General features: G+C 43.5%; 1 protein-coding gene and 1 long non-coding RNA gene across 2 annotated transcripts in view; one reads left to right on the plus strand and one right to left on the minus strand.

The window, feature by feature from the left end:
• The window catches only part of ARMC8 (armadillo repeat containing 8), an 862,269-nt gene that overhangs the window by 568,608 nt on the left and 270,692 nt on the right, over positions 1-22,969 (minus strand). The window lies entirely within an intron of this gene.
• Positions 12,560-22,240, plus strand: LOC127482795 (uncharacterized). The gene is made up of 3 exons (XR_016232792.1): positions 12,560-13,174; positions 20,246-20,362; positions 21,784-22,240. It is a non-coding gene; the product is annotated as an uncharacterized LOC127482795 (long non-coding RNA).

Consider the following 22,969-nt stretch of genomic DNA (forward strand, 5'->3'; position numbering starts at 1 on the left):
GCATAGCAGACTGGATGGAATGGGGTGGGAATCTGTCAAAGCTGTGTCAGTGTCACAATAATGTCCCTACGGGGGAGCCTGTGGGAAATCTGCCCTCCTGTGGGACACTAACTTTATAGCCAGAGTTTATAGCCAGGATCCAAGCGGGATCAAAAAACATGCCTGCCACCTGTGGCCAGACACAGTGGGGATGAGTAGAGAGTAGGGGACTGGTTGCTCTTTGAGGAGGGGACATTCTGTTTCCTTGAGTTGGGTGGATGGCAGACTCCCCTCTGTTACTTATGTCCGGAGGAAGCAGAATTGGAGCCCATGAGATATGGCCAGCACTTCTTCCTCTTCTTCTCAAGGAAGAGGGTTCTACTGAGGAACAGATGGCTGCCTCTGAGTGCAGATCGGTCCATCTTCTGGGGAGGAGACATAAGTGTCAGGTACCCCTCACTGATGCTGGGAAACCCACCAGCCCCTCAGGGGTGAGTGGGGGCATGGTGTCTGGGAAGCCACCGAATGCACCCTCTTGACCCACTGTGGGGGAGAGGGCACATGTTAGCTCCCTCTGTGAGGACTCAGAGGGTGGTTACAGGGGATTGTCACTGTCAGGCCAGCAGAGGCAGGGAAGAGGGAGTGCTTTGGGTCACTCTGAGTTCCAATTCAAGCTCCAGGACTTAGGCTCTGTGGCTCTGAGCAAGTAGCTTAGGCTCCTTAGCTTCCTTTCCTACATCAACGAAGAGCATATAACAATAGTACTCACACCCTGAAGATGTTGCAAAGGTTAAATGAGGCAATGAATACAAAGTTCTTGGTACAACACCTAGCATATAGTGCATGTGAATTCAATGTCAATGGTTATTAATATTTGTCTCCCCTATGTCCTAGAGCTGTGTGTATGCTAGGCTCAAGCAATGAAAGGGGCTGTTTGTAATTCAGAGACTGAGAAGGAAGCAGTAACCATCATAGTCCACCCAGGTGGAGCTGTCTTGTGGTTTTTCAGATGTGTCACTGAGTGTTGAAGATAGTCTCCCTCCATTCCCCTCTCCCACTCCCCCCACCTCGCACAGGATCTGGGAGGGACAGACAGTGGCTGACAACCCTTTCTGGGGTCTGTGACACAAATGGAGGTGGGAATTGGGTGAGGGGGGGACAAGGGATTGAGGACTGGGACATTGAGGGAAAGAGGATTAAGGAGTATTCTTTGCTATCTGAGCGGGTGGCCACAATGCCAGCAGGGAGGCCCCGGCCCTGTGAAGCACGCACTGTGGCAACTCACTTCTGCCAGGCGCAGTACTCAGAGGCAGCTTGCATCTACCAGGGCAGTGTCCAAGTTCTGTCACCCTGAGGTCTCGGGATGCAGTGAGATCTGCAACCTATCAATGAAGCAGATCGACAGTGGGACATTACTGTGACTACCATTAGGAAATATCAGTGTAATGGAGAAGGTGGCCACTTTATCCACTCATACTACTCCAGACACCTGCCAGGATTTCTCTCAAGTGGAAGGCAGGAGGTAAAGAACCTGTCTGGGCCAACATAACAACAACTCAGCTGCCGGATGTCCCACCACAGCCTTCCTTGCTGAGAGGGACTGAGTTATCACAGGGGAAAGTGTAACTACGAGAACTTAATACGGAATGGGAACAAAGAGAAGCAGCTAACAGGAAAGCAAGACAAGTCAGCCATTCCTTGGGATGGAGGCACAGAGGAGAGAAAAAGCAGGAAGAGGGACATGGTGGGTAGGTGGCAGCTTCTCCCCACCCTCCTGGGAGCTTCCTGCAGCTGTGATTGACGCAAATCATTAGTTTCAGGGTCCGATTTCCGCAGCAGCTGAGCTGCCTGGGAGCTTCCTGAAACCACTATTGGCATTTATTTTCCTTGAGCCCTGTGTTTAAGGCGTGATGAAAAACAGCCTAACGGCCCAAGCACAACTGCCCCATATGAGAGACCATTAAGATAAAGTCCCGCGTAAGTGGCCCTAATAAAAGAAATTTATCACAAGACATGGAGAGGAAGGTGTCTTTATTCACTAGGTGAATAGCACCAGGCATTGTCAATGTCGCTTTTCAAGGCTCAGAAATTATCATTCATTCTCCAAATTACCAGCCGCACAAAAATTACTAAATGGTGCGTTATCACTCCCTCTCAGCGAGAGAATGTCTTTGTTTAATGTTTGATTACAAATGGCCTTTCTGCGATTATCATCAATAAATCACAGGTGAGTATATCCACGGCTGGGACTCATGCAGAAAGACTTTATGAGCTACTGGGCGCAGGAAAAACAGAAAGCATGCGTTAGCTAACACTTCGGAGAGCACTGGACTTTAAGGACTTATTTTGTTGGCGCCTTTTGGGTATCTCAGAGGTGGAGCACTGGCTGTGTCATTTAAAGGGGATGGGAAGTTCTGTAGTCTTGATGACGTACTTTCAGCCCCATCTGTGGATGAGAAAGAGAGTGGTAGCAGGATTTACCCTAATGGTTAAGATGCTCTTGTCCCACATCAGAGGGCCTGGGTTCGATTCCAGGCTCAGGCTCCAGACTATAGCTTCCTGCTATTGCAAACCTTATGGTTGGGTCCCTGCCACCCATGCGGGACACTGGAATTGTGTTCCCAGCTCTCGGCTCTGGATCCAGCCCAGCCCTGGCTATTGCAGGCATTTGGGGGAGTGAACCAGTATATAGGAGCACACTCTTTCTGTCTCTCTTTCTCAAAAATAAAAAAAAGCCACTTTAAAAAAAGAGTGAACAAAAAAAGGAAATAGGTGTCCATATATTGTAGAGTGAAGGGAATTGTCAGGGTGAGACCTTAAGAGGGAGGAGGAAGAGAAAGAAGAAATAGGAGAAGGAGAAGGAGAAGGAGAAGGAAAGAGGTGGAGGGAGGGGACAGAGGGGGAGAGGGAAGAGCAGGCAAAAAGGAGGGGAGAAAAGGGAAAAGGAAAGGCACACACCATCCTAGACCCACCTCTGCCCCTTGCCTCCCTTGACTAAGACACTCCCCATCCTACACCCACCTCTGTCCCATCCCTCCGTTGACTCACAGGGAACCCCGGAGCCCACAGTCGCAGGTCCTGTTGCCAGTTCTCATTGCGTACCTCCTTGGCTCCTCACTAGACCCAGGCTTTGGAGATGCACGTGTATTTCCTCTGCTTTTAGAGTCTCCTTTAGATCTCCCTCCCCTTGGACAGTGATTCCCAGCCTGCCTGCCCTCAGCCCTCCACCTCCCCAGACATTTTCTTAACTATTCAGACAGCTCTGCAGCTACAGGTGAAAAACTCCTACAGCCCAGAAAACCCAGAGGTCAGAATAACGCATGGGGAGTTTCCGGTGCAAGGTGGAGTTGTTGTACATTTGATTTCATGACACCTGTAGGTAAGCCAGGGCACTCCTGTCTGAAGAAAGTGGTCACACATTTGGAGAGCCAACAAGCAGACAGCTGAGGTTTAGGACAGTCTGCTGTGGGTTTAGGGACACTGGGAGAGATAAAGCCCAGCTCCTCTCTGTACCCTGACAGCCCATAGAGGAGCAGTGTGAGCAAAGGCATGGAGGAGAGAGGACTCTCCATGGAAAGTTATAGAAAATCCATCACCTAGCCTGACTACAGAGACTGGGACAAGGTTTTAGGAGAACTCAAAGGAGAAATTCAGAAACTTGGATTTGATTACATAGGCCTCTCAGGATCTTTGAGAGGGAATTAAAGCAATGGAATGACGGCCGCTGTTAGATTAGAGGATGATCTTCCTGGTGTTTTTTCCCTTACGTCATTCACTCCTTCCTTCACCCATCTGCTCATTCATTCAGCAAGAGTGTATTGAAGATTGCTATGATTTGGGTCACGTGTTGAAATTTGGCCCCCACTGTGAGGGGTTAGGAGAGTAGAAACTCAATCTGACTATGGAGTTCACAAGTGGGGCCTCTGGGAGGCGATGAGGATTAGATGCAGATGTAAGGGTGGAGCCCCAGGGTTAAATCCTGGTGGCTTTATAAGCAGAGGGAGTGGGACACAGAGACATAACCCCCTCCTCTTGTGTCCTGCCGTGTGCTGCCCTGCACTGCCTCAAGGCTCTGCCAGCCAGCAGCCCATCAACAAAGGAGGACCCTAATAGGCCTTGTACCTCCAGGACTGGGAGCCCAAATAAATGTCTTTTCTGTAGCAGGTAGCCCTCTTCACTATAATGAAAAACACACTAGTACAAAGACCTACTATGCGCCAGGCACTGTAGCGGGGCTATCACTGTGAAGTAAAGAACAGTTTCTGCTCTCATGATGCTTATGATTCTGGAAGAAAATAAACAGATGAGGTCATTGACAGTTTGTGATAATTGCTACGGAGAAGATAAAGAGGTCACAGATAGGGAGAGTACCTGGTGTGAGAGTTACCAGCACTCAGGTGAGTGGTGCCAGGGTTCCGTCTCTCTGAAGGGATGTGATGTTTGAGCTGCCTCCAAGGGTGAGAACCACCAACCCCCAGGAAGAACAACACTGAGGGCACCTCAAGAACGGAGAGATGTGAGGGTGTCCAGCAATAACTCAAGGATGGGATGATGCTCTAGACCTGAGATTGACAGTGTCGCTCAAGTGTCAATAAGCCATTTTGGAGGTAAAATTGAAACTGACTGCAAGGGAATGAAACAGAACGAACCCTTCACCTCCTGGCCTGGGTCTGTGTACAGTGCCTCCAAGTTGAGTGCATTCTGGGCAACTGCTTTTTCTGCCCTGGTCTTCTGAGACATTCTCCCATGGTTTTTCCAGCACAGGCATTTAACAGGTCTTTGCTTCAATTCAGTGGTGTCTGCTCTTTAGGGGAATCTACATTTCAATCATGTTACTCCCAGGCATGGGCAGAGTTCAGATGGGGCTGCAAAAGCTACCAACCAGGACACAGCTTCAGGTGAGGCATTGATTTTTCCAAATTAGCAAAAGTATTGGCACTAAGAAAATAATCTCATTCTGATGTGAGTCAGCAGGGAGTCAGTGAGTGATAAGGAGCTAAGGACTGCCAACACCCAAGCCATATGCACCACCCAAATCCCACCCCTTCCACTCCTATCAACATGGCTGAAGACTTGGCACCCCCTCTCTTCATCATGCAACTAAGTCTCAGTTTCATCAGGGATCAAAGGTCATGGCACCTTCTTGGTATCATCACATGTGCTGTAGCCCTGCCCCAAACCCTGCCCTCTTTGGATCTTCAATCAGACCCTTGTCTTATCCTATAAAGAGAACACTCCCAGTCTGGTGGGGGCAATTCTGTCCTGAGGTTGCCTGAACTCGTGCCTGAGTGTGTAATATCCCTTTGCCTTTCAATAAATCTTATTTTTCTGCTCCCCTATGTCTACTGGTTGTATTCTTTCCTATGGAAAGAAAAGGGCCTGGACTAAGTCAAGCTGGGAGTTTCTCCAGCTGGGGTCTTGATCCCCACAACGTAATTTGAGGGTTCCTTTTCCTACAACCTTTCTATTTGCCACATTTATCTCAACATCTTCTTTCTGTTTGTGAACACTTGCCAAAGTACAATTTTATTTTATGACTTCAGAGATGTTTGAATTATTACATACCCACATATTAAAATTAAATATGGCCTAAACTCTCAGATAACTCTTGAGGATTTAAATTTGATGGGTGTTTAAGAGAGAGACAAAGGAACAAGCGAGAAAGACCGATGGAGTGGGAAACCCAAGACTCTACAAAGAGAGAAAGAAGGAAAGAACTAGACTGTGAAAGAGAGACAAAAGGAGATAGCAATGGAGAAATGAATGGTTCAAAAAGGGCTGGGGGTGGAGGAGGGAGGAGACAGAGAGAGGGAGAGAGAGAGAGAGAGAGAAGAGTAAGCCAAGAATGGGGAAGGAGGGGTAGGCAGCGGGCCTGCTGCCCAGGGAAGGGGACACAGAGTGGAGATTAAGATCTCTATCAGAGCTTGTGGTTGGAGCGATTACAGTGTATTAGGGTCCTGTCAGTGTTGACAAACACTGCCCCAATTAGGAATTAGTTCCACAAGGCATCAGATAGCAGGGCTGCTGTTGACCTGTAAATAGACTGGCCCTCCCTTCCCTCCCTCGTATTCAAATAGGCTCAGCTGTTTCCTAGGATAGCCCAGGAAGCCCAGCCCTCCACAGCTCCTCCCACAGAAGCCATCAGGGAATGGAAGTGAATGCCAGTCACCTGTGTCAAATAGTGTTTGACCAGCAGGGATTCTGGCGAATGCAAGTATACTCCCTAAGAACATGTGCCTAACAACCACATGTTCATTCTCCCCACACTGAACCCAGCATGCATCCAAGGTCCATCTTTTTACTATGGCTTCAAAGATGTGTAAGTAGAACTAGCAAAGAGTCGGTAAACAAGTTAAAGTTAATTTGCAGAAACTGAATCAAGAGGCTAAGCTGAGCGCACATACACCTCTCCCTCTTCAAATCTATGCAAAAATAGAGAAGGCATGATGTTCTCGGGGGAAACTAAATATTCAACATCATCAGGAAATCCCACAGACAGGAATAGCAGATGGAATGAGAAGCAGGGAATGTGTGTAGAAGAGTCAGGAGGGTGTGGCTGCCGGGAGGCAGGAGGTCACAGGTGGCCGCAGGAAGGGGTCTTAGTTGGCAGGAGACCCTGTCCTCAACCCCTCATTTGCCAGGAGCCACAGATGGGGGAGCACAGTGCTTCGGGAGCCTGGTGTTCCTACATAGCCCCAACATGCAGGAATCCAGCTCCGGCTCGCACCCCCTAAAGCTCCCCCCACCCCCACCCCAGCCCTTGGAAGCTGACGTCCACCTGTAGGCTAGAGGCAATTCCAAATGTAGAGATGGGCACGGGATCAGGAGTTGCAAAGTACTTGAAGAAAGCCATGAACTTGAAACTATGGAAGAGATGCACAAAACTCAGTAAGTTTATGGTCTGATACTAAGAAATTAGGCTAATGGAAAGCAAAAAGAACAAGACGTTCAGATAAGCACAAAGAGCAATCCTTAGAAGGCCATAGAGGATATTTTATAATACTTGACTAGAGATATTAGAATGTTTATTTTTGAAATAAGAATTCAGTTTGAGTAGTGGGATGGAAACAGTTTAAGAAAAAGTGAGTGAGCTAGGAGACCAAGCTGAGGAATTCTAGAAAGCAACATAGGAACGAAAAATTAAGACACGTGGTGCATGTTCTAACACACAGCTGAGCTCATGGAGGGGTAGGACGTCAGAGAGACTAGCTATCTCACAACAAAATCAGTATGGAAACACAGGGTCAACAAACACATCCACAGTCATAGTGAGAAACCTTAACTTACTGCACTCCCAATCATTAGATCTGGCATAAAAATGAGATGAGTGAACGGGTATAGAGCAGCTGACTAACACAGTTAACAAGCTTGACATACTGTAACAGAGAATATGTATTGATTGCTCTTACGTGTAAATAAGCCTTTCATAAAAATTGACTGTTTTAAATTACAACATATATCTTGATAAATTTCAGATAGCAAAAAAACATATAATTTGTATTTATTGATCAAAAAGTAGTAGAGATAAAAGTTAACAGCCAAAGGAAAACATTTCCCTTGATAATTAAAAATTATGTTTCTGAATAATTTTGTAAATGAAAGAAGTAAAAAAATGGTCATTACTAACTCTGGAAATACATAAAATTAAAAACATGCTTATAGGGGCCTGAGCTATGGTGTAGTAGGTTAAGCTTCCGCCTGTGGCACCAATATCCCATATGGGTGCCAATTTGTGTCCCAGCTGTTCTACTTCTGATCTAGGTCCCTGCTAATGGCCTGGAAAAGCAGCGGAAGATGGCTCAAGTGCTTGGGCCCCTGCATCCATGTGGGAGACTTGGAAAGAGGCTCCTGGCTCCTGGCTTTGGATCAGCACAGCTCTGGCCTTTGTGGCCATTTTGGAAGTGAACCTGAGGATGGAAGACCTCTCTGTCCTTCCCTCTATCTCTCTGTAACTCTGCCTCTCAAATAAATACATAAATCTTTAAACACACTTATCATAGTCTATGGATTGGGCAGACACAGAGGAGAATGTGTGGCATCACAGGCATTTACTAGAAGCCAAGAAATACTAATATTAAATCAACAGCACAATGATTCCAAAGAAATTAGGAAAACATAATTCTTAAAAATGAAAGAAGAAATCGTTGAGTTATGAAAGATAAGGTAAATGACTATATCCAAAACTTGTTTTTTTTTAAAGATTACTAAAATGTATGAATATTTGGTAAACACAATTAAGGACAAAAGAGAGAATGAACAAATAAACAAGACAAGTGTAAATGATATATGATTATAGACATATAGGAGACAAAATTATGAAGTACAACTTTATATCAATAGCAAACATATAAAATGAAAAATGCTTAGGAAAATATGAGTTATAAAATCTGCTTAGAAAATAGAAAATCTGATTAGAATGTATGTAAAGCAGTTGAAGGAGTAAGAAAGTGCATCTCAAAAGGAGACAGGTGCTGACTGTGTTAAAGCGTGAGTGTTACTCATCTTTTTAGGAACAGATAAATTTCCACATCACATAAAGCGTTCCATGACGTGGGGAAGAGAAAAAGAGGTTAGAGAAGTTACCTCATCATTGCATAAGGCTGGCAAACCTGATAATAGAATTCATAATTATAGCACAATTAAAGAAAACTAGGCTCATTTGAATTGGTCATTCTCATATATGGATTTAGATGCAGAATTCTGTTGCATATACTTTTCCATTAAACACTTTTGGTACGTTACACATGCTATTATGTTCAGATGCATAGGGCATCATTCAGCAAAAAAGCTGCAGGAAAATGTGCATAATATTACTCAACTTTGTACATCCTTTTAGGTTTGTAACAGTGATTTCTGGGAAGTGGACATGGAGTACAAGGAAGGAAGGAGTAGATGGCCACATGTATTTGTCACTTTACCCCTTGTGCTATGTTTGACCTTTTTTTTTTTTTTTTTAAACCATGTATGTGTTCACTTTTAAATTTTTAAAAGGAAAACTAAGATGTCTTGGTTGATTGCTGATCTAGGGTCTTACTTCCAGATCCCTCTGCAAGAGTTGATGATTCTGGCATTGTGACATCAAGTCCCCTGGATGCAATGCAGGAAGAGGTATGTTCTTTGGGGTTCCAAAGAGCAGATCTAGGAAGAATGAGTAGAGACTCATGTCAGTTTTTTTTTTTTTAATTTTTTAAATTTTTTTGACAGGCAGAGTTAGACAGAGAGAGAGAGACAGAGAGAAAGGTCTTCCTTTTTCTGTTGGTTCATCCCCTAAGCGGCCACTATGGTTGGTGCGTTGCGGCCAGCGCGCTGCGCTGATCTGAAGCCAGGAGCCGGGTGCTTCTCCTGGTCTCCCATGCGGGTGCAGGGCCCAAGGATCTGGGCCATCCTCCACTGCCTTCCCAGGCCACAGCAGAGTGCTGGACTGGAAGAGGAACAACCGGGACAGAATCCGGCGCCCCAACCGGGACTAGAACCCGGGGTGCCAGTGCTGCAGGTGGAGGATTAGTCTAGTGAGCTGCGGCGCCGGTTTCATGTAAGTTCTAATCCTTCAGATTAAAGAGCCAAACCAAGAACAAACCTCTTTAGGAGGAGTTGTTTCCTGTTGAGGCAAAAGTTGGGAGAGGCCAGTAATCAGATGCAAAAAGGTGGAGGGGTGACATTTGGCCTAGTGGCTGTGACACTTGTGAAGAGGCTCACATCCCACATTAAACTGCCTGGGTTCTAGTCTGCTCCTGACTCCAGCATTCCTGCCAATGCACACCTTGGGAGGCAGCAGTGAGGGTCCAAGTCATTGGGTTCCTGCTAGCCCCAGGGGAGAACTGGATTGCGTTCCCTATTCTTAATTTTGGCCAGGCCCATTCCCAACCATTGAGAACATTCGGGAAATAAACAGAGGATGGGAGTGTGCGCATGCTCTCTCTGCCTCATAAATAATTTTAAAATAATAATAAAAATTAGAAAGTAGATTAATCCTTCTTGCTTATGTTTGAAATCCTCATATATATGATTACTCTGAGGATTTTAAAGTACTGCAGAATCAGATATTACTTTTAGCATATTAATCAGCAAGAAGCTTAATTCCTCATTTAGATTACTACTTATAAGTTATCAAAAATATTTACGTATTTATCATTCTTTTAAAGCCCTTACAACACTCATTAGGTAAACAGGACAACTATCCCCTCTGTTTCTCAAATGAGCACACCTGATCCCAGCAGCGAAGCTCAAGTTCACACAGCAGGTGCTCCCTAGCTTGGAAAAGACGACCTCATTCTTGACTCAATTCAAGGTTCCTGCTAATTGCACTATCCAATCACAATGTCAAATGGCAGCCAATAGAGTTAATCTTATCTGTCACAAATGTTATGAGCAGGTGGGCTACCCAGGGCCAAAGAAAACCTGAACCCCAGTGACTTCTTTTTCCTCCTTCTTCCCCAGTGAGTGAAGAGGGAGGGTCCTTGGCTGCCTTAGCCTGTCGTTTTTTCATATCACCCTGTACTTTGCACAGGGTAGACCTGGCCTGGGACAGCAGCGTCTCTCAGGGCCGCGCGTGTCCTTCCCTTTGGTGGAAGCCAGGCTGCCGGCTCTGGCCCTGGCACCCAGAGGATTGCTGACAGTTCAAGATTCGGCTTTGCCACCTTGTCACCAGGGGATGAAACCGATGGATGAATCCTTCATTGGCAGTTGCTAATAGCGGGAAGCAGCATTGGCATTGGGGTAGCTGGTTGAGTGGTGTTATTTGCGAGTTGTTTACACTAGGCTGTAGAGGTACTGGCGGGCCAACTGGCCTTAAGTGAATTATTGACACAGCCAGCGGCAGGCCTGAGGGAGCCGCAATTAACGCGTTAATCACACGGAGCCCCCAGAGCCCCGGCGTGTTAACACAGGGATTTAGTAGCACTCCACTAAGTTGTTGATGAGGCCTGTGGCGGGATGAAAACCCTTAGAATACAAATGTGACATCCCATGCCCCTTTATTTGTTAGTCAATAATCTGAATAACCCCAGTTTCACAGCCTCTGTGTTGGATTTGCTGTTCCTTTCTCTCCTCCGCTAATCGCCAGCGAGGCGCGATAGGGTAGAGACTTTAACTTTGATTTGAAGCCTCCTCCCCCTCCCCCTAAATAAAAGCACAGGTTTTTATCCACATGCGTATATTGCACAGACATCAAAGAAAAAAAAAACCTCATGCATTTCCATTAAAGCCGCACGGACCAGGGGGAGGCACCAAGCTGGGTGCGAGCTTTTGAGGCGGTGGAAATTGATAAGGTTCATCTGCATACAAAAGGCTGAATGGAGAGGCAGCAGGGTGAGCGAGGTCGGACACCCAGATGGATTTTTTAATTCTGGGGAAAATAACACCAAGCTCACAAGTGATAACTGAGCCTTTCTTCCCAACTCAGACCAAAATATGATTTCCATTTGTGCATTGGAGGAGAAGAAAATTATACAGAATTTCATTCTGCAGCATAATAAGGCTTCACACTGAATAATGCTACCATAAGGCGGTGTAATTACTGAAGGGCAGAAAATACACTTTCAGTTTATATCTAATCACAATACCACATTGTCTGCTTTGGAAAAAAAATCGGGGGTGGGGGTGCAGCACGTAGCGGGACACGTGAGCGGGACCCTGGGGAGTTTGTTGGTGCTGGCTTTATCTGAGAACAGCTGAGAGCTTGGGTGACTTGTGCCTCACTAGGATGCATTACACCAAGGAGGTGGGGGCTTCCCTCCTCCTTGAGGAGCTCCAGGTTCTGAGAGATGCGAGGTATTGCCCGTCTCCTGAAATGACTGGCCCACACCTGCAGTGGCCGTGCCTACCATGACCACCACACACAATGACCAAGTCAACGTATTTGGAGGCCTAGAAGCTGAGACTCTCAGGAACCGAAAGAGAAAGAATCAGCCAAGCAGTCATGGTTTGATTGGTCTGAAATGAAATATTTCCTTGTTTGGAATGGGCGGAAAGTATTTTTGGTTGTGTTTTATGAATGTTCATACTTGATGGACTGTACATTTTTCCTTTCATTTTGCAGTCCATTTCTTAACACTTTAAATAATGTGTGATTGTTATAAGATATTTGCAAATAGTCCAGTGGGAAAATCATCAATTATTCTACCAGCCAGAAAAAGCCAGCTGCTAATATTTCGCATGGATTTGTAATGTGTGTGCTTTGTTTGGTTTGGTTTCTTCCTGAGTAACAGGCTCCACCTCCCACAGTACAAGAACTTGTTTGCAAGTTGCATGCATATAACACAGTTCTGGTTGGAAACCAATGTGCGTTAGAGTTCTATTTTACACACAGTGTGACCAGGTTCTGGATTTATTAAGCTCTGGTCCCATGGTTCTCAAGCATGAGTGTGCATCAGAATCACCCCCAGAGCTTGTTACAACATAGATTGTGCTGGGCCTCATCTTGAGTTTCTCAATCAGAAGCGGCTCCTCTGGTACCCACGTCCTTGGCTTCACTTCGAGAAAGAATTCATGAATGAGTGGGGAAACAAGGAACAGCAAACAGCAAGCTTTCTTGAGAAAACCAGGTATGCAGGTAGCATGGGTTCTACTCAGTGGGTGGCTCTTCTCTGAGCATTGTTTAACATTAAGTATACAGGCCGTTTCATGAAAAGTGATGTGCATTCTAATACAGGGGAAGAATATTGAAGGTTTTGCTCGGAATTAGGTAGAGGTGCCATCTAGTAGATGTGTCCTGTATCACACTGAGTTTATAAGGAGCTGTAGGTCAATCTAGGTCAGCCTTGGGCCCCTAACTGCTAAGGAGCCTGGCATAGGCAGGGGTCTGTTTATCTTCAGAGCAAGGAGAACCTAATAGGGATCATGTAGGTCTTGAGATGATAGAACTATTGTCAGGTGGCTCCGTTGCTTCCTGGCTTCTGTGCTTCAGGAGGTTTGCGTGAGGCCTAAGATTCTGCTTTACTATCAAGTTCAGCTGTGATGCTGTTGCTAGTTTGGATACCACGCTTTGGAACCACTTCCTTTGAGGGTGGTGGGTGGGAGGAGGTTGAGGAGAGCCCAAGAATGGAAGCTCTGAAGGTGTCCCTAAAGGTGTTTTTGAAAGCGGCTATACAGACATTTTAGAAGGCGTGGAAACTAGTTTTATGCAACTGTTTGTAGAGCAAATTCATTGAAATTTTGACTCAGACCCTCCTGAAGACCTTCTTTACCAATGGTGGCAGTAAGTTAACTCAGCTGAGTCCATTGGCTGAAGCATGTATCCATTTGTTCACCAACTTCTGTCTTGGTCACAATGTTCTATAATAAATCTTAAAAATCACGTGGAGGCTGTCCTTCCTATATACTTCTTTTTCAAAAAAATTCAACTATTCCCATTCTTTTATTTTTCCATCTGTTTTTTAGAATAATTCTGCCTATACCTACAAAAAATGTCGCTGATATTTTGATGGAAATTACATGCAAACTGTGTGTCAGTGGGGAGAATTGATGTCTTTATTATGTAAAATGGAAGGATCCATCTCTCCCTTTATTTTGATCTTTCATCAGTATTGTAGTCTTTTTTGTTTGTCTTTTTATTTTTAATTTTTATTTATTTTTTAAATTTATATTTTTTGTGTAACAATTTATTTTTTAATTTATTTTTGGTAAATCTTCTCACCCTACCCACCCTCCAACCCACACTCCCACCCCTCTTCCTCCTCCCTCTCCTATTGCCATTCTTATTTTCAATTAACTTTATACACATACAATGAACTCTATACTAAGTAAAGAGCTCCACAAAGTATTGTAGTATTTATTTATTTATTTATTTGAAAGTCAGAGTTACATGGAGAGCAGAGAGGCAGAGAGAGAGAGAGAGACAGGTCTTCCATCTGCTGGTTCACTCCCAGTTGGCTGCAATGGCTGGAGCTGTGCTGATCTGAAGCCAGAAGCCAGGAGTTTCCTCTGGCTCTCCCACGTGGGTGCAGGGGCCCAAGGACTTGGGCCATCTTCTATTGCTTTCCCAGGCCATAGCAGAAAGCTGGATTGGAAAAGGAGCAGCCGGGACTAGAACGAGTGCCCATATGGGATGCTGGCACTGCAGGCCAGGTTGTTAACCCACTGCGCCACAGTGCCGGCCCCAGTATTGGGGTCTTTGGTTTCCACATGCTCATTGTAAGTGTAGAGAAATAGTTAATTTTTGTGTGTTTCACATCCTGTGACCTTCCTGAACTCAAGTGTACTGGATCTAGGATTCTGAGGGTATAGCTTTCTCATGACTTTCTGTGTAGACAATCATGTCAGCTGCAGACAGGAAGCTGTCACTCTCTTTGTCCTGTTCATACTTTACTGCTGTGTTGGACAGCAATAGTGCAGACAGACATCTGAGGCTTCTTCCTGAGCTGGGGGAAGAACATTTGAATGTCAGCTGAAGGTGTTTTTGGTAGATTTCTTTTACAAGTTGAGGAAGTTCCCTCTATTCCTAGTTTCCTAAGAATTTTTATTAAAATGGATTTAAATTTTGTCAGAGTGCTTTTTCTGCATCAATTGATAGAATCATGTGACTTTTCTTTTTTAACCTGTTAATATGGTGGATTACATGGCTTGATTTTAAAAATCAAACCAGTCACCATCCCTGAAATAAATTTGGTCATAATATATAATTTTTATATTTTGCTGATTTTTCCTTATTAATGTTTTGTTAAGAATTTTTACACCTATATTAATGAGGGATATTGGCCTGTGGTTTGATTTTTTTTAAAGATTTATTTTTTTATTTGAAAGGCAGAGAGAGAATCTTCTATCTGCTGGTTTACTCCCCAAATGGCTACAACAGCTGCGTCTGGGTGAGTTTGGGCCAGGTGGAAGCCAGGAGCCAGGAGCTTCTTCTGGGTCTCCCACATAGGTGCAGGGGCCCAAGTACTTGTGCCACCTTCTGTTGCTTTCCCAGGCACATTAGCAGGGAGCTGCATTGGAAATGAAGCAGCCAAGACAGCAACCAGTGCCCATAAGGGATGCTGGCGTTATAGGCAGTAACTTAACCCATTACGCCACAATGCCAGATCTCTTTTCTTTCCCCTTCCCCCTTCTCCCCTCTTTCTCCTCCCTCTCTCTCTTTTTGTCTGGTTTCAAAGAATGTGTTGGAAAATGCTTGCCTTACTTCCTTACTTTTTTTTTTTTTAAGATTTATTTATTTATTTGAAAGTCTGAGTTAAACAGAGGAGAGGCAGAGAGAGAGAGAGAGGTCTTCCATCTGCTGATTCACCCTCCAATTGGCTGCCTATCTGAAGCCAGGAGCCAGAAGCCAGGAGCCAGGAGCCAGGAGCTTCTTCTGGGTTTCCCACATGGGTGCAGGGGCCCAAGGACTTGGGCCACCTTCCATTGCCTTCCTAGGCCATAGCAGAGAGCTGGATCGGAAGTGGAGCAGCTGGGGACTCAAACCGGCGCCCATATGGGATGCTGACACTGCAGGCGTCAGCCCTACCCACTATGCCACAGAGCCAGTCCCTGCCTCACTTTATTTTCTGGAAGAGATTGTGTAGAGCTGATGTTAATTCTTTCAGTATTTGGTTGAATTTTTCAAAAAAACCTATTAAGGCCTGGACACTTCTGGTGAAAACTTCAGTTATTAGAGACTTTTTCTTTTTCTAAAGTAAACATTTAGTGCAACAAATTTCCCTCTCAGCACTACTTTAGCTGAATTCCACAAATTTGTGTGTGCGTATGTTTGTGTTTTAATTTTCAGTTTATGTGCATTTCAAAATGTCTTTGATACTTCCTGTTTGCTCTTGGGCTGTTTAGAGGTGTGTTGTTTAGTTTCCAAGTATTTGGATGTTTTCTTGTTATCTTTCTGTTATTGATTTCTAGTTTTATTTCACCTTAGAAAAAAAAATTGGTCATTGCAGTTTCTTAAAATTTGTTGGTTTGCTTCATGACCCAGGATATAGCCTATCTATACATTTCATAGGTGTTTGCAATGTGTTTTTATTATGTAGAATGTTCTAGAAACATCGAACACTGTTGATTGATGGTGTTGTTGAGTTCTACATGTATGTGATCTTCTGTCTAGTTGTCCTATCAATTATTGATAACGAATTCTTGAAGTATCCAACTATTATCTTAGATTTGTATATTTCTCATTTCTTTTTTATTCAGATTTGCTTCACAAATTTGGCAGCTGTTATCCAGGGCATTCACATTTATGGTTTTTATATCTTCTTGTGGAGCAACTCTTCATCATTATTTAATGTCTCTCCATCACCCTGATAAAGATTTTTATTTGATGTTGATACAGCTACTTATACTTTCTTTTAATTAATGTTTGTATAGTGTGTCTTTATTCCATCCTTTTAATTTCACTGTACTTATCATTGTATTTAAAGTGACTTTCTTATACTTAACATATAATTGGATCATTTTAAAAATACAGTCTGCCAATCTCAAGCTTTTAATTGGATATTATTTGTACCATAATTTCTGTATTTAGACAATTTGTGTTTAATACAATTATTGATATATTAAGATATAAACTTGCCTAATCATTTTTTGGTTTTCTGTTTGTGTCATTTTTGTTTCTTCTTTTTATTTTTTTCTGTTATTTTTCCTGGCTTCTTTTGTGGTACTTTAACATTTTTAGAGGTTTACGTTCATTTGGTTTTGGTTTGAATTTCTTTGTATGTCTTCTTTTGTGGTTGCTCTAGGTATTGCATCATATATGTGGGTAATGTATTGGGGTTTATTGATGTTACCATTTTACCTGTTGAAGTGAATTGTAGAAACATTGTCTCCCTTTATGTGTCTTTAACCTCCTATATATAATAGGCTTAAATATTTCATCTACACTTATTTAAAATCACATCAGATAATATTATAATCTTCATTTTGGCCATCAATCAGAATTTTCAAAACTCAAGAGGAAAAGGAAAGGTTGCTGTTTTTTTTTTCTTTGCTTGTTACTTGTTATATTTTTTCTTCTCTTCTCATATTCTATTCTATTCTAAGATTTTTTTTTCTGCCTAGAGAACTTAGATCTTGTAGTAATATTTTCTTAGCTTCTCATCACCAGAGAGTGTCTTGATTTCCCCTTTAATACTGAAGGATATTTTTGCTGGGCACAAGATTCAGGATTGACCTTTTAAAAAATTAATTACTTAATTTGAAAGTCAGAGTTAGAGACAGAGAGATCAATCTTCCATCTGCTGCTTCACTTCCCAGATGGCTACAATGGCCAGGGTGAGCCAGGCTGAAGCCAGGACCTAGGAGATTCTTGCAGATCTCCCATGTGGGTGGCAGAAACTCAAGCACTTGGCCATCTTCTGCTGCTTTTCCCAGGCCATTAGCAGGGACCTGGATTGGAAGTGGAGCAGCCAGGACATGAACCAGTACCCATTTAGGATGCTGGCATCACAGGCAGCGCTTTACCCAGTATGTGACAATGCCAGCCCTGACAGTTATTTTCTCTCAGTGCTTGAAAAATATTTGTCGGTTCCTTCTGCCTTCTGTGATTTCTGGTGAAGAATCCTCTACAATTCTGTTTTCCCTTTAGGTAATGTGAGCAGTCTTCAAAAACGCATGGAAATTTGTATTATGGAAAAGGTTTACATGGATTTTAAACTTTTTATACTAAAATAAACTTATCTTTTAATTCCATTTTCCATGAACTTTTTGAGATACCCTTATAGATTGTATTTCTCTTGCTTCTTTCAGGATTTATTCTCTGTGTGTAGTTTTAGAAGTGTGCTATGTGTCTTGAGGTGGGTATCTGGGTTTGTCCTGTGTAGACTTTATTTTATGTTCATTAATTATAATTGCATGTCTCTTTCAGATTTGGGACACACCTAGCCATGATTGATTCAGGTAGTTTTTCAGCTGTGCCGTTTTACTGCCTCCTCTCCGGGATTCTAACGAATGTTAGGTCTTTTGTTATAGTTCCATGGGTCCCTGAAATTCTTCCCCTCCCTGCTCCAAGTTTTCTTTATGTCTTTCAGAAAGTAGGTAGTTTTTATTGTTTTCTTCCAGTTTGCAGAATATTTCTCTGTCCCTTCCATTGTAGTGTTGCACTCGTTCTTGGAATTTTTTTAATTTTGGTTATTGCATTTTCAAGCTTTAAAATCTTAAGTTTTTTCTTCTTATATATTATATTTCTTTGCCAAGCTTGTGATATTTTGTTTCAAGCATGTTTGTAATTGTACATTGAAACATTATCACATTGCTTGTAAATTTTTTGTCAGATGATTTTATTATATCTGTCACTGTTGATGTCTATTGATGACCTTTTCTCACTCAAATTCAGATCTTCCTGTTGAATCCTAGACATTTGGGAGCATTATAAGTCTTTGCATCTTATTTAATCTTTTTTTTTTTTAAGATTTATTTATTTACTTGAAAGTCAGAGTTACACACAGAGAGAGAGAGGCAGAGAAGGGGGCGGGGAGAGAGAGAGAGAAAGAGAGGTATTCCATCTGCTGGTTCATGCCCCAAATGACCACAATGGCTAGAGCTGCACCGATCCGAAGCCAGAAGCCAGGAATTTCTTCCAGGTCTCCCATGTGGGTGCAGGAGCCCAAGGACTTGGGCCATCTTCTACTGCTTTCCCAGGCCATGGCAGAGAGCTGGATGGGAAGTGGAGCAGCCAGGACTCGAACCAGAGCCCACATGGGATGCCAGCACTGCAGGCAGCAGTTCTACCCGCTATGCCACAGCGCCAGGCCCATCTTATTTGACCTTGTGTGTTAGCAGGCATCCCTTGTCAGTGCTGTAGTAGAGAATTGAAGGGCATTACCATGCTGTATTCAGGTGGCAGTCTGGGTTCAAGTTCTCTTCCTGGCGTCTGTTAACACATGGAAGGTAGGGGCTCCTTGCTGATGGTGGGTGGGGTGGGAATTCAGATTCTTCACTAGACTGAGTAGGGACAGGGGTGCCTTATTGCTGCTTTCCACTGTGGTCTCCAATGACACTGTGAGTCGATAGTCTTTCTAATTCTGAGCTGGTTGTGAAGTTTTCCCTCTCTACCTGGCCTCCTTGATACTGTCCTAGAGGGAGAAAGGAAGAATGTGTTGTTACTGTGTAGTGGAGTACTGAAAGTCTAGATTCACGGTCCCACAGGGTCTTCCTTACTTCTGGGATGGAAGTCCTGGCTCTAGGCTTGACCATCTCTAATGCCACCATCCCCTGCACCAGCATCTCCTCTCTCTCCTCCTGATCCTGCATAAAGGCTGGGAGTACACTGCATCGGCCCAGTCTTTGCTGGTACGGGTGAGGATAAAGCTGAAGGTTTTGAAGAGCCACTCCTCTCCGTCCCAGATGAAGTAACCTTTGTCCTACTTAGTGAGTTAATTCTTAGAAGTAACCTTTGCCCCACTTAGTGTGCTAGTCCCTAGAAAGAGCCCTAGGCACCAGCTGTCACTTGAGATGTGGTTCCCAGCAGGAACCCCGCCTCGAGGCTTTGTGATAACTCCTAGTTGCAGAGCACCTTCTGGCGAGCAGCAGATATCCCACCCTAAAGTCTTAAAGTGACTCCTGCGATAGCCAGAAAAATTTTCCCTCCACTAACCCCCTCATTTAAATCCTCCAATCAGTGTGTGAATCGTGTGTGTATCATTTAAACCCTCCAATTAGCGTGTAAATTGTGTGTATTAAGTAAATTGTGTGGTTTTTCCCTTTAAAAATGCTAGTTAACAACTGTTCGGGGCTTCTTCTTTGGATGGCTTTGTGCTGTCCAGAGGCCCGTCTGCGCAGACATTGAATAAATCCTCTTGCGTGTTGCATCTACTGGTTTGGAATCTGAATCTTTGGGGTGCGCATCTCGACATGTCGGGATCCTAGTTCAGGAACCCAACAGGTTTGTTTGTTCTTTTTTCTGTGATATTTGGCTAGTTGAGGGTGGTTAGTGTCTTAATTTTTTTTTTAATTATTTTTTAAAGATAAATTTAAAAATTATTTATTTTCATTTTATTTTGAAGGCAGGGGGTGGAGAAAGAGAGAGAAAGAAAGAGACTTTATATCCAGTGGTTCAGTCCCCAAATCAGGCCAAAGTCAGGAGCCTGGAACCCCTTTGGGTTTTTCCACATGGGTAGCAGGGACTCAAGTACTTGAGCCATCACCTGCTGCCTCTCAGGATCGGTATCAGCAGGAAGCTAGCTTGCATGCGGAGCTACTGAGACTTGAATCAAGCACCCTGATATTGGATGAGAGTATCTCAAGTAAAGACGTAAGCCACTGCACCAAACACCCACCCTTGAATACTGTAATGTGGTTCTGAGATTTGTACCTTGTTTCTATCATATGGAGAATGTTAATTTTTTTTTTTCAGGAGGCGGTTGATCCTGTTGAGTTGAAGGCACAACTCCAGAGCAGCCTTCTTCGGGTAGTCAGTTCCAATGTCTGTACAATGTACACAGCCCACAAGTGATTTTCACCGCTGGCTCATGTACGTGCTGCTCAGTGGCTACCATGGGTCTGCATAGTGTTCTAGCCTATACTGTAGTCCTCAAGATTTGTGAGTCAGCCCAGGATTTCACAAGCTGAAGGAGCTGATTTTCGTGAGCTTCTGCCTGTCTATGATCTCTCTGGTACTTTCTAAAGTGGCCCTTTGGATTCTGTGGCTGGAAAGCTGAGGTTTATCATCCTGCTTAGATGTGCACCTCCAATTGGTGATGCCACATCTTGAGCCAAATGTGGGAGGGTAGGGAGAGGAAAAAGTATGGGGGGCTTTCCCACTCTCTAGGGAAATCTCTTAATAGAGAAGAAGCGTTCCTTTCTTTAGAATTTTTGCTGTTCTGGGTCATCCTCCCCTCCCCCATTTTATTTTATTTTATTTTAATTAATTTAACAGATTCAATATGATTTGTAGGTACAAGTCTAGAAACATAATGGTATTCCCTCCCTCCCTCCTTCCTATTCTCCTTCCTTCTACCTTTCTATCTTTTTCTTTTTTTAGTTTTTGAGATAACATATTTTAAATTTGCATTCCAGTAAAAAGGCTTAATATTTCATCAAATAAGAACTTTAATGAGTAAAAAGCTAAAAGACCCTACTTTATTGGGAATATAGACTGTGGATGCTGCTGCTGCTATTATGATATAGCTCAGTGGGTAGGACACAGAAGAACAGAGAAAATAATGGGGGACCTTGGGGTTTCTTCTGTTCTCTCTCTTAGTATTAGGCGTTCTCTCCCTATTCTTTGAGCTGGAAGTGGAAGGGTTTTCCTGAGCTTCCTCTGTTCCGGGGAGCCCACACCAAGGATATGGACTATGTTGAGCACAGGAAGAAAGAACTAAACCAGTAAACTTGCTGCTACTTTGGTGGTACTTCGCGTCTTCTCTGCCATCTATTGACTACTTGCTGCTTTTCAGAGCCCATGAATAGGATCCCTATGTTTTGTTAAAGTCTGATAGATGCTGCCAATGGAAGAGAAAGGAGGAACATTCCTCGTCCATCTTAAATGTAACCAGAACACTTTTTTTTTAATTTTACACTTTAAAAATATTTTGCCACATTCATTTCATATGTAGACATTATATACATACACATATAACTATTTTTTTTTCTTTTTGGACTTGGAATGTATCTTTCCGTTCTATTTTGTCTTGCAGGGTTTCTGTTGAGAAATTGCTGTCAACGTAATGGAAATTCCTTTAAAAGTGACCTGGCATTTCTCTCTTGAAAATTTTAGGATAGTCTCTTTATGTTTTAGTTCTGAAAGAGCTTGATCATGCCGATTCAGGGTTCTACGTCCTTCCTCTATCTGAATGTTCATATCTTTCTCCAAAATGGGGACATTTTCTGCTATTATTTAGTTTAATTGGTTTTCTTTCTTTCTTTTTTTTTTTTTTTAAATTTATTTGACAGGTAGAGTTATACACAGTGAGAGAAAGCGACAGAGAAAAAGGTCTTCCTTCTGTTGGAACCCTCCCCAAATGGCTGCCATGGTCAGCACTGCGCCGATCCGAAGCCAGGAGTCAGGTGCTTCCTCCTGGTCTCCCATGCAGGTGCAGGGCCCAAGGACTTAGGCCATCCTCCACTGCCTTCCCGGACCACAGCAGAGAGCTGGCCTGGAAGAGGAGCAACCGCGACAAAATCCTGAGCCCCGACTGGGACTAGAACCTGGAGTGCCGGTGCCGCAGGCAGATGATTAGCCTTAGATTTTCTAAACCATTTTCCCCCCCTATATTCAGGAACTCCTAAGACTTGTATATTTGGTCATTTGAAGATATCCCATAGATTCCAAATATTGCTTTTTGTTCTTTCTAAATCTTCCTTCCTTCCTTCCTCTCTTCCTCTCTTACTTCCTCCCTCCCTCTCCTTCCCTCCCTCCCTTCCTCCCCCTCTCTCCCTCCCTCCCTCCCTCCCTCTCTTTCTTTCTGAGTTGTTTCAAAAGACCTGTCTTCTAGATTGGATATTGTTTCTTTGGCCTCAAGTCTGCATTAACCCTTCCCATTGCATTTTTATTTGACTTATTGTATATTTGATTTCTAATATTTCTGTTTGATTTTTGGCTCATTTTATGTATCTCTATGCCTTTTCCGAATTTTTCATCCATGTCTTCATGTCATGTACTGATTTCTTAATTTTATTTAACTGTTTCTCTGTATTTTTAGTAACCTTACAATAATTATCTTGAATTGTTTTTCAGGCATGCTGTAAATCTCCCTGTCTTCACAGTCCAATATTAATGGATTATTGTATTCAAGAAATAATATTGACTTTCTTGCTCATGTTTATTATATTTGCTGATTTTTGTGTATCTGGGATATCTCTTGTTTCTATCACTTCTGGAGGATTTTTAAAAATCAATTGAAGACATTGTTCCTGGAGATGTGTCTCTGAGTCTTGGTGGGGCACATTAGGCTTACACTTGAGCTCCAGAACTATGAGATAGCTGGGGCCTGGGAGCTCCAGCCACCATTTGTGGATAGGGCAGAGGTACAGAGTGACACCGGGATGGGCATGGTGGTGCACCTCTGGCTGCAGTCGGGATGTGGGTGCCAGCGGATGTAGTCACAGTCCCAGCTCTTCTCTGTGCCTGGGTGAACTC

The sequence above is a fragment of the Oryctolagus cuniculus genome, chromosome 4, assembly GCF_051225735.1.
Source record: "Oryctolagus cuniculus isolate XC-2025 breed Fujian yellow rabbit chromosome 4, ASM5122573v1, whole genome shotgun sequence".
NCBI lineage: Eukaryota > Metazoa > Chordata > Mammalia > Lagomorpha > Leporidae > Oryctolagus > Oryctolagus cuniculus.